The sequence below is a fragment of the Pelophylax lessonae genome (genome assembly GCF_965119305.1).
Source record: "Pelophylax lessonae genome assembly, chromosome: 1".
NCBI classification, from domain to species: domain Eukaryota; kingdom Metazoa; phylum Chordata; class Amphibia; order Anura; family Ranidae; genus Pelophylax; species Pelophylax lessonae.
The window spans coordinates 579,530,902-579,543,295 of record NC_138768.1 but is presented as its reverse complement, the minus strand read 5'-3'; the positions used below and the strand labels follow the sequence as shown (position 1 = coordinate 579,543,295).

Below are 12,394 nucleotides of genomic sequence, written 5' to 3'. Positions count from 1 at the left end.
CCACCCGTTACATTGAGCTGTTTGCGGAGCACGCACACGCGCGAAGGGTGCTGGGGTTTGATCTCGCGGACTCCGCGCCAGTGACCGAATGCTGCGTCACCCGGGTGACGTCAAGAGCACGAAGCCATAATCCTGCCCTGCAGCTGCCGCCCGCGGCCCGAGGGGTAATCACAAAAACAACAACATTGTGTCGCTGTCGTCGTCGCACGGGGCCCGGGGCTCCTCCTGTGTAGGGGGATCGCGGCCATCTCGCCGGCTCTGGTTGAGGTGAGTGCGACATTGGCCGGATTGCACGGCCGCGGGGGCGCCTTGTGGAGAAGGGGCGCAGTGCAGGCTCCTCTCTGTCTGGGTGGGGGGGGCGCATTGTGTGATATTCTAAGACAGGTAAGTTCACCCCTGCCCGCACCCACTCTAGAGAGGGCTCCGAGAAGGCCAGGAAGTGACATGGGCCACCCCAGGGCTGCTCTCTCCTTAGTAATGAAGGGAGCTCTGCAAACAATAGAGAAGGCATGGCTTGTTGTTGCTGTAACTAGTCTCTAGGATAGTTGGAGTCACTATCACCAGCGTACATCAGGCTCTGCTCATATAACCAGCACACTGTATCTAAACGTTCTGGAGGATGGGCTAAATAGCTCAATCTCAGTATTTGTGGTCACCACTAAGCTAAGCAGGGCAAGAACTTCTACACAGGATGTGGGAACCTTAAAAGAAGACCTAAATTAAATAATGGGGTGTGGGAACCTTACAAGAAGACTTAAGTTAAATAATGGGGTGGGCAAAACTACATGGTAAATGAGGTTAAGTCCTGGCTCACACTGGTGAGATGCAGGAAACCCTGCGATTCAGTGCCTCTTCCCGCATCGCACCAGAGTCGCACAGTGGTTCGAGCCGAGATTATTAATGTAAAATTATCTCCCCAGATTGATTTGCAGATTGCAGTGCAAACTGTGAAATGGCCAAGGAATCAGATCACAAGGGTGTGGACACCCAATGTGATTTGATTTCAGGACGAACAAAAACCTGGTCCTGCACCATTTTCATGTGAATGAGATTTCAGCCATAAATTGCATCGCACAGACATTGCCTGTGATCTGCACAGCAATGGAGTGCGAATCACATGTAAGGTCTGGCATCACAATAGTGTAAACCAGGTGTAATATATTAAAATTCAAGGAGGTCCTGTTGCTAAAATTTTCATTGGGCCGAGGTCCGAATCTCAAGTCTGTGCACATTTTATGTTATGGGCACTCTGATGGGCAGAACAAAATGTGCCCACCAGCGTGAATCTTAACATAAAATATGCCCATCAGTGTGGCCCTTAGCATAACATTTGCCCATCAGCGTGACCCTTAACATAAAATAAGGGGCACGCTGATGGGCAAATGTTATGTTAAGGGTCACGCTGATGGGTACATTTTATGTTAGGGGGCACTCTGATGGGCACATTTTATGATGGTGGATCGCTCATGGGCAAAACAAAACGTGTATATTAGCGTTGCTCTTAACATAAAATATGCCCATTAGAGTGCCCCATAAAATATGCCCATCAGTGTGTACCACAGCATAAATATGCACATCAGCATGCCCCTAAACATAAAATATGCCCATTAGAGTGCCCCTTAACATAAAATATTCCCATCAGCGTGACCATTAACATAAAATAAGGGGCAAGCTGATGGGCACATTTTATGTTAGGGGGCACTCTGATGGGCACATTTTATGTTAGGGGGCACCCTGATGGGCACATTTTATGTTAAGGGACACTCTGGGCAAAACAAAACGTGTAAATCAGCATTGCTCTTAACATAAAATATGCCCATTAGAGTGCCCCTTAACATAAAATATGTCCGTTAGCATAACATTCACCCATCAGCGTGACCCTTAACATAAAATAAGGGGCACGCTGATGGGCACATTTTATGTTAGGGGGCACTCTGATGGGCAAAAAAAGTGTAAATCAGCGTTGCACTTAACAAAATATGCCCATCAGAGTGCCCCATAACATAAAATATGCCCATCAGAGTGCCCCATAACATAAAATATGCCCATCAGAGTGCCCCTTAACATAAAATATGCCCATCAGCATGTCCCTTAGCATAAAATAAGGAGCACGCTGATGGGCACATTTTATGTCAAGGGAGAACTCTGATGGGCACTATAATGAGCACAACAAAATATGCCATTCTGCACACTTGTTAAAGCTTGTGCAGCTATTCTCCCCTAAAAATGTGCTCCACATACCTGGAGCCAGGAGCTGAGCCAAAAGCCGCAAAAGGGGGCGGGGCGTGCACATAGTGTCACGCCTTAGCTCGCTGCCCGGTGTTCTGACAGATACCCGCTCAGATTGCTATACCCCCGTCACTTCCGCTGGTCGCGCATCAAACAGCTGTGCGGGTCCCGAGAGGGAGCCGCAGTCAGGAGCAGTGGGCGGGACGCGCACGTGACGTCACTCCCCTGCTCGCGGCCCATCAGGACAACAGAGACTGCGAGTCAGCCGGGAGCCGCAGTGAGGAGGGGGCTGAATACGGCCTCACGATCCGGGCAGAAGCATCATGCGGTCCGCCAATGGACCGCGGGCCGCCATTTAGTGACCGCTGGTGTAAACCAACACTTTGTTGAAAAATGGTTAAAAAGACACAAGTCCATCTGACTCAAGCAATAAAAAAAAAAAAAAACCAGTAAAGAAAACCCAGCCATACAACCCCACACCCCCAGCCGATGCGGAGGAAGGTGAAAAAAAACCCAGCAAAGCATGATCCAATTTGCTACAGCAGGGGAAATAAAATTTGGTCCAGGGACACTCCCCTTACCAACTCCACCTACAAATATTAGTACCCATTTATATTATGTACACCCAGGAAAGAATCCGGGCCTTTTTTAAAGAAATCTCCTGAGCTCCACATTTTCACAGCTCCGTTTTCCTCTAGATGTAAAGAGTGCCCCCTTGTCCTCTGTGTTGACCTTTAAAGTCAATAATTCAACACCAAGTTCACTATATGGACCCCTTATGTATTTATACATGTTGATCATATCCCTCCTTAATCTCCTCTTCTCAAGAGAGAATAAATTCAGTTCCTCTATTATAGCTGAGCAACTCCATGCCTCTAATCAGTTTGGTTGCACTTCTCTGCACTTTCTCCTGTTCCCCAATATCCTTTTTAAGAACTGGTGCCCAAAACTGAACTTCATATTCCAGATGAGGTTTTGATAATGATTTGTACAATGGAAAAATTATATTTCTCTCTCTCTCTCTGGAGTCTATGCCTCTGTTAATACAAGAAACCACTTTGCTTGCTTTGGAAACCACAGCTTGGCATTGCATGCTATTATTAAGCTTAGGATCTGCCAGTAAGGTAATGCACTTGGGTGCCAAAAATATGAACACAAGTTACTCGCTAGGGGGAGAACCTCTGGGGAAATCTAGGATGGAAAAGAACCTTGGGGCTTAGTACATGCCATGCAATGTCAAGCTGGAGAAAGCAAAGCTAACAGACTACTGGCATGTATAGAAAAGGGGATCTCCTCCAGAGATAAAACAATTAGTCTCCTACTCTACAGGACTCTGGTCCGGCCGCATCTGTGGTATGCCATCCAGTTCTGAGCAACAGCCCTCAGGAAGGATGTGCTGGAACTGGAGACAGTTTATTATGTTGTTGCCCTCCAATAAAGGGACTGGAGGATCTTGGCTATGAGGAAAGACTACAAGCATTAAACTTATTCTCTTCCTGGAGAGGAGACGCTTGAGGGGATATGATCTCAATGTACTGTACAATTACCGTACTGGTAACCCTAGCATAGGGAAAAAACTTTTCAGCGAGGGATTCTAAAGGCATGCAGCCATTCTGTAAAATTGTAAGAGAAGCAGTTTAACCTTAAAGCGGAGTTGCGTTCTTAAATTTTTCTTTAGATAAAAATACCCCCGGGACAGTCCGGGCTAGTGCATTGCAGCAATGATAGCCTCTGAACTGTCCCAGGTTTCACTTACCTTTTAGAATAAATACTTACCTTGAAAATTTCTTGTCCAGTGCTGCCATCTCAGGTGTGGGCAGCTGAAGCCAGAGCATCCTCTTCGGTCCCAGAATGCCCTGCACCTGCCTCGCTTGTCCCTTTCGGTGCAGGCACGTCATCTCTGCACAGCTTTTGGGCATGCCCAGAAGCTGTTTAGCAGGGAAAGACGCACCTGTGCCGGAAGTGACGAGCGGGGCTGGTGCAGGCACATTGATTCCTGGGAGCGATGATGTTCAGCTCCCAGGAGTCAATGCAAGCAGGAAGAGACAGTGCGGGCCGCGGCCACAGGGGGAGGAAGTGGAAGGAAGGTAAGTAGATTTTCTTCAAAAACAAGGTAAGTAAATGAAAAAAAAACGGGATTATCCAATTATGTTTTAGGTGATTTTCAGCAAGCTGATGGGCCAAAGTTGTTTTTGAGGACGGAACTCCACTTTAAAGGATACGTCCAGTCAAAACCTAACTAACGCTAAACCTGCTCACATTCTAAGGCTATTCTTTTTAACCCTGTCAAGCAAAAATCACTATTTACCTTTTCACCCGATCCGGTCTCCAGCGATGGAAGCTGTATGCGGGAGATGACCGACATCGCTTGTGAAATTAATGGGACTTACTATTGGGCTTCCGTTGTTGAGTGCCTTTCCTGCACTCGCCTCCCCGCTGAAGCTGCTGCTAACAGATCCGCGTGTGACTGGATTGGGTGCAGAATAGGTAAGTACAGTGATTTTTTTGCTTTAGAGGGTTAGATAGAATAGTCTTGGAATGGCTCAAAAGTGATATGGTCCAGAAATATTTAGACAAAATAAAGGTGGATAAAGCATCTGGACCAGATGGCACCCACGCATCCCAAAAAAATTGAGCTCTGTTATTTCAGCCTTTGCTTCTAATTTTAAGGGACTCATTAAGGACTGTAATACCACCACTGAATTGGCGTAGGGGCAATGTGGTGCCTATATTAAAAGGGATCAAAGTCTTTGCTAAGTAACTATAGACCTCTTTACCTTATATTGTCGGGAAGATACTGGAGAGTTTAGTAAAAGACCACATAGATTAATTCTTGCTGAAAAACATTTTAAGCAACAGACAGCCTGGATGCATGAAAGACCGAAGTTGTCAAACAATTCAGGGAAGTAAAACCTTGGACAGAGGGGTTGGCAGTGGATGTAGTATACTTGGATTTTGCAAAAGCGTTCGACACAGTTCCCAACACGTGGCTCATTTGAAAGGTAAAGTCTACAGGCTTGGAAGGATTAGTTTGTAAATGGATAGAAAATTGGCTAACAGATAGAATTCAGAGAGTAGTGGTTAATGATTCTTACTCCGAATGGTCTAAGGTTATCAGTGGTGTACCACAAAGTTCAGTATTGGGTACCTAACTTTTAAATATCTTTATAAATTATATAGGATCTGGGATTAAAAGTACCATTTCAGTCTTTACAGATGACACCAAGCTTTGCAGTGGAATAACTTCCTTACAGGATTTCTCCAACTTACAAGCCAACCTCAATGCACTGTTTCATTGGGCAACTATGTGGCAAATGAGGTTTAACGTTGATACAGTATTTGTAAAGTTATGCACTTGGAGTCTAAAGAATATGCATGCATCATACATACTAAGAGGAGTGAAACTGGGGAAACCCACAGGATCTAGGTGTTCTAGTAGATCATACGCTTAATAGCATGCAATGTCCCACTGCGGTTTCCAAAGTAAGCAAAGTTCGTTCTTGTATTAACAGAGGCATGGACTCCAGGAGGAGAGAGATCATTTTACCACTGTACAAATCATTAGTAAGACCTCATCTGGAATATGCAGTTCAGTGTTGGGCACCAATTCTCAAAAAGGATATTGGGGAACTGGAGAACGTGAAGGGAAAGTGAACTGATAAGCGGCATAGAGGAGCTCAGTTACGAGGAAAGATTAGAGGAGCTGAATTTATTCTCTCTTGAGAAGAGATTAAGGGGGGGGGGGTATGATCAACATGTATAAATACATAAGGGGGTCCATATAGTGAACTTGTTGTTGTTTTATTAACTTTAAGGTCATCACAGAGGACGAGGGGGCACTCTTTACATCTGGGGGGGGGGTCTCCGGGAGAGCCCCTCGACCAGGTATTCGATGGTCGGCTTCGGCTGACCTAGAAGAACGGGGTCTGCCAGGCTTTCTGGGTAGGCAGACCATTGTAAAATCTTTGTCCCTTTCAGGAGCCTTGCACCCCAGGGGATCAAGGTAGAGGTTCTACCCCTTCGGGGGGGTGTACTTAAGCACACCCTAAAGTGCACTTTATAGTGCGTGTCTTCGTTTCAAAATATGCACCACTGTGGAATCCTAAAAAAACTACTCCTGGGTTTAGGCTGTACACAGCGGGAGCCTGTTAGCAGGTCATGGCTGGGACTTGCTGATTGGCTATATATATATATATATATATATATATATATATATATAGTATGTATATGTATATATAATAATAATTAGTATAGATGTATGCACTGGTGATGTCAGTGCCAGTTGGTCACTTGCCCTCAAACCCACCCCTCCCAGAGTCAGTCTCAGATTGCCTGCCACACTAGCACAGTCCCATCCGCCTTTAGTTGTGGTGCACCGAAATCGAAAACTCAGGATGCCAAAACTGAAGTTGAAAATTAAAAAAAAACTATTTTTGAAATGTATTATACTTGACTTTTTAATTCAAATCAGGAATTTAAATAAATTAGAACTTGTCCCTTATCGGCACCTTCTGGAGCGGTTGTTAAAAAATCTTGCTTGCTGCATTTTTGGTGCATATTTGGCAAACTGCACCAAGAACGCTCCTCCGCATTGAAAACTCTTCAAAAAAATAGCCCGTGTTGTGTTTTTGATGCATTTGTTGAGTCACTTGACCTATAAAAAAACACCGTAAGCAAGTTAAATGAGGGCATTTTTGGCAGCCATTATCTGCTTTTTTTTTTTTTTTTTTTTCTTTCAGCACAGCGATGAAAAGCTTATTTTCCTAATCGTCTTTTTTCAGGACAGCCACCTGGCTCCTCCCTTCACACCCTTCACAGGAAACACCGCCTTAGCTTCAAGATTTAAGCCCATCCTGTCCCACTGGATCCTTGGATTTGGCGTTTCCTCTGGTGGGGAGACATCGCTGGGAACCAGGGCTGATCACCCTTGGAGGTTGAAGCCGGTTTTCAGAAGCTGAGGTCTCTCACCGTCTCTATTTCTTGGTGGAACCCTGGGCCTTGGGGAAAGTACATGCAGGTCCACCACTTAGCCACCCCAGCTTCTCCTGAGGGTAAGGAAGAAGTCTCGGGGGCCCATTCTTATTCTGTCCTGGGGTTCCTCCCTGCGTTCTGCGGCTGGTGATGGAGCTCGAGGCTGGGCCAGAGGGTGTGGTGACGTGTCCATTATGGGTGTGCACTTCCGGTCGCTGTCTATGGGAGAGGACCAGGCACTGGCTGGTGTGAGCCTGTAACCCTGGAGTGGTCAGTGAGCGGCTCAGAACGGCGGGACCACCGTGATCCTCAGCGCTAGATAGCAGAGGTTGCCCGGACTGCTTCTGGTAATGCCAGTACCAGCCACTCAAAGGTAAGAGGAACCCTGGGGTGAGCATTCCCTTTCCGTATTACCTGATGGCTCCACTGGTGTGGACCCCTCTTGGTTATTGGAGGGTTGGTAGGTGGTACTAGGACCCTCCTGGTGACACTCTGCTTAGGAGCAGGCCAGGGGACAGGCACTCATGGCCTTCCCGAGGGAACAATCCTCAGTACAGTGACCTTGTGTCATCAGTTAAGGCTGGACACTGTGGGGTGTGTCTGTAATTCAAACTCTTTGGGAAGATGAGGCTGTTGGTTTTCTTGGGTCAGTTCTGGTCTGCACTGAGCCATGTTGATTGGGTTTCTATACTAAGGTTGGCATCAATTTGGTTCATTCTGTGGTGCCTGGGGACCCCAGGTTGTCCTAAGGAGGAATGAACCGACCCAGGTCAAAACCCCTGTACTGATCAGTAGTAGGATTGCACCTGTGACTAGCAAGACTAGAGTAGTGATCGACCGATATCGGTTTTTCGTTGGCGATACTGATATTTTGGTCAATGCATATTGTATCGGCCGATATTTTCGTACATTTAACATTTTTTTCTTTCACAGGTACTCCTATGGAGGGATCTGGGGGTCTAAAAGAACCCAAACCCCTCCTCTGCACTTAAAAGCATTCAAAACGCTAAGTTTGGCTGTTTTGAATGCTGTCATTTTTTTTAATCTGCCGCAAGTGATGTCATGACATCACTAAAGTTTTTTTTGCATGGAGACCCAATCAGGGCTGAATGCGGCTTTGATCGGGTCTTCGGCGCCCGTGACGGGCGAGCCGTGGCATAGGGGGGGGGGGGCAGGTGAGCGGCTTCTCAGCCGCATCGGTTGTCATTACAAGACAGCCGACCGTTGGCTATGGGTGCCGGGGTGATGCCTCTAGCTGCAGGCATCACTCCAGTGCAGGCACTTTCCTGAAATATCGGTAACCTCAGGGGGCCGATTCCGATATATCGGGGAAAGTGCATATCGCCCCCGATATCGGACTGTCCCTAGTCTAGAGCAGCCTGGACCATACAGTAAGACACAATGAGCTTTCTAGCACCTTTCAGTCGGTTCAAAACTCTTTTCTGGTTTTCAGATCCTGCAGCCCCGGGCTAGCCCTCCCCCAGCACAGCAAAGTGTTGCACCAGCCCCACTGGCCTTACCCTCCACTAGTGGAGGGGCACCGGGAGGCATTAGAGGAAGCCGAGGAGCCAGTTAGCGCTCCTTCAAGCCCCCTGGTGAAGTCACATGTGTGCGGCAAAAGCAGCAGCCTCTCTATCCTCCCTGAGATATTTGGTGTAACAGAGGGCTTGTACTCCCACAATTTTGTGTTGCGGAAACTTTCAGGGAAGTTCGGGCTCATCTTGAACTTGAGGCCTCTAAATGCCTCAGTAATTTACTGAAAGCTCTGTATGGAATAATTCTTCTCTGTAAGGGCCCTTCTCCCCTCAAACTGCTTCATGGCACCCATAAACCTGAGAGACGCATATTTGCACATTCCATTCACAGAGAGCTCTCAGAAGTTTCTCAGGCTGGCAGTAGAACCAGGGAAGGCATGTTCCTTCAGTTTCAGGCCCTCCCCTTTGAACCCCCCCCCCCCCAGCGGTATGAAATTTTATACCGAGGATACGTCCTATTCTCATTGGCCCAGGAGGCTAGGGTTCGCGATCCTGAAGGATCTGGCGTGGAACCTATCTGGATTCTGCCAATCATGGAGGAGAGGACCTTTCTCAGGTTCTCATCTGCTGTTCCCAGGTGGAGCGGTGGAATCTCGCTGCGTGGCTTCTTGAGGAAGAATTGTTAAAAAGGTAAGAGCTGCTCAGTGCAGTTGGTGGCAACTCTGCAAAGTAGCAGGAAAGAGGAAGCCTGCTCCATTTTTCTGAAGACTTTGGCGACGTTTCATTTTCCTATTTTATCTTTTTTATTTTTCGTTTTTTAAAAAAAAATAATTTTTGATTATTTTTATGTCTATTACTAATAGAAATAAGCATGACCGGACCTCTTTATTGCGAGACCTGGGGTCAAAAAGACCTCAGACCTCACATCTACACTTAAAAAACGTTTTTTTTTTTTTTTTTTCATGATGAGAGAAAAAAAATTCTCTTAAAATCGGTTGCTAGGAGACGGCATTTGACGTTGCTCCGGTCCTCCAAGACAATAGAGTCGAGTGGGGGCCATCTTGCCCTCACTCTACTTCCTGTGCGCGGACTGGATCGTTTCCCAGCTGGTCTGGTAAGCTGGGATAACGACCTTAAGGGTGATCCCGCAGCGAATCCGCCGCTGAGACCTCCCTTATGTTGAAGAAGGCTGTCTGCCATTTGGCTTATGCCAGGGTTATGGCAGCTATCTGCTGCCATAACCCCGTTGTTTAGCATCAAAGTACTGACGCAAATCGGCGGGCGGTCCAGAAGTGGTTAAAAGGTGTGTCCTTAGTCCTACAGTATTTAGATGGCACAAAGGAATTGAGGAAGTTTTATTCCTTTTTTGTTTTTTCAGGGGCTAGAAAAGGTGTTTAAAGCCGCTAAATATTTAATAGCAAGCCTGAATCCGCTATTAGTCAAGCCTACATAGTAGGTGGGAGGGAGGTTCTGGAGGGGTTTGGGCCCCACTCCACCAGGGCTGTGGCGACTTCTTCTCAGGCAGAGAGGGCTGGGGTTATGCCAGAGCAGATCTGTTGGGCAGCAAATTGATCCAGTCTTAGCACCTTTGTCAGACACTACAGATTGGACCTGTTATCCGCTAAGGATCAGGTCTTCGGGATAGTGGTCCTGCAAGCGGTGGTCCCAACCTAAGGTTAAGTGCTTGTTTATCCTCTGAGGTGGCTGTCCTGAAAGACGATTAGGGAAAATCGGTTACATTTACCTGTAAGGTCTTTTCCAGAAGTCTTTCAGGACAGCACTGGTACCCACCCGAAAAATGTGTTTTGCATGAAAAAGTCCCTGGTAGGGGGAAAAGTCAGGAGATCCAGCGTTGTGTGACATATTATCTCCTCAGCTGGCTGGAGGTACTTTAGAAAGACTGAGGGTCCAGTGGGGCAGGAGTGGCTTAAATCATGAAGCTAAGGCGGTGTTTCCTGTGAAGGAGGAGCCATGGTCTCTCAGAGGTGGCTGTCCTGAAAGACGATTAGGAAAATAAGCTTTTCATTGCTGTGCCGAAAAAAAAAAAAAAAGCAGATAAAATGAGGAGCTGTTGAAATTACTCAATGTAGTAAGCTTTTTACTATTCTTTTAATGGAAGAACAGCAGATAAATGGTTTAGTACCTCGCAACCTGAAAATTGTCTGCCATCCACAAAATCCTATTGATAGAACTTTTTCAGAGTGGGTAGATTTTCTATTGCAGGAAAGCTGATTTTTTTTTTTTGTATGCTGAGTAGGCATATTTATCATGAGAGCAAAACTTCATATTCCTGTTGTATAGATGGTAATGACCTTAGGGTATTCTTCCTGCTTCCTTCTATGATAACACCCTTAACTACCACATTGTGTTTTGGAGTGGCAATCCAACATATTTACAATATACATTTATACGTTCTGCATCACGGTTTAAAAAAAAAAAGCAGGAGCAGTGTTTTTTTTTTTTTTTTTCCCCCCTGAATTGGTGAACGTTCAAAATAGGGTTGGCTGTAGTAACGCAGTGTGACATTATGCATAAGAAATTGTGTTGCGGTGTGAAAGGGCCCTAAAGGTGGCAGCGCTTAAGGATCAATCAATATAGAAGTGATTGCAAACAAACAATTTTTTTTTTAAACTTTTTTTTTTTATTCTAGAGAACATCAGGAGTTTATACATCTTAGAATTAACAGTTGGTTAGTATATCAGCTTTACAAAATCAAAATAATGAGGTAGAGATCAAATCATCTATCACACTACATTTCTCTCATTTCCCTTTCTCTCTCCTTCTAATTTATCTACCTAGCCAATCCCTGAATCTCGATTAAATTTGTCCTCCCATTTTATTTATATATAAAAAAAAAAAAAACTTAGTTTAAAACCAATCGGAACCACAAAACCCCCCCCCCCCCCCCCAAAAAAAAGTTAGTCACCAGCGATGGATAGGACTCTTTCCCCTTTCACCCTATAGGCCCTTCCGCCTCACATCGACTTGTCATCAACTGTTTACCCTCTTCGGAGAGAATATAATGGTTCCATAGGCCCCATTATTCTGTTATGTTTTTCTTGTTAATTGCTTCCTCACAAAATAAACTCTTCCATCCTCCTATTATCCTCTACCTTTCGTATCCAATCGGATATCGAGGGGGCTTGTGTTCTTTTCCAATACCCAGGGATACAAGCCTTTGCAGCATTTAATAAGTGAGGAATAATAGACCTCTCGTAATTACCAGCTGGAATATTAGACACCTGAAGCAGGAACAGAGCCAGATCTTCCTCTATTTTGTGGTCTGTAAATTTCTAAATTATTATTTTCACCCCTTGCCAAAAGGACTTTATACCAGGGCAGGTCCATAGGATATGGTACAATGTGCCTAACTCCTCACATCTCCAACATCGATCTGTCTCCTTTGGGTACCAACTATGCAGTCTCTCAGGTGTTCTGTACCATCTTGTTATAATCTTAGAATTCATCTCCTGTATTCCAGTGCATCTCGAGGGCTTAAACGCAAACCTCAATATCCTCCAGACCTGCTCACCTGTTGGGTTACAGTTCAAATCTTTTCCCCACTTTCCCACCCAAGGCAATTCCAGCTGATCACCTGCATTAATCAAGAATCCATATGAAATTATTAAGGTACGCGATAAACTCCCCGGCCCCACACAGTATTGCTCAAATCTTGTTAGCGTTTTCCCGAAACCCTCCGGGTTCGGTTTTAAAACCAG

The 12,394-nt window shown here is 45.7% G+C and overlaps 1 protein-coding gene across 1 annotated transcript in view; it reads left to right on the top strand.

The window, feature by feature from the left end:
- The first annotated feature begins 1 nt into the window (after position 1).
- Positions 2–12,394, top strand: part of G3BP2 (G3BP stress granule assembly factor 2) — a 113,880-nt gene continuing 101,487 nt past the window's right edge. The window contains exon 1 of the mRNA XM_082258946.1: positions 2–267. The gene's annotated coding sequence lies outside the window, so the exon portion shown is untranslated. The remainder of the gene's footprint in view (positions 268–12,394) is intronic.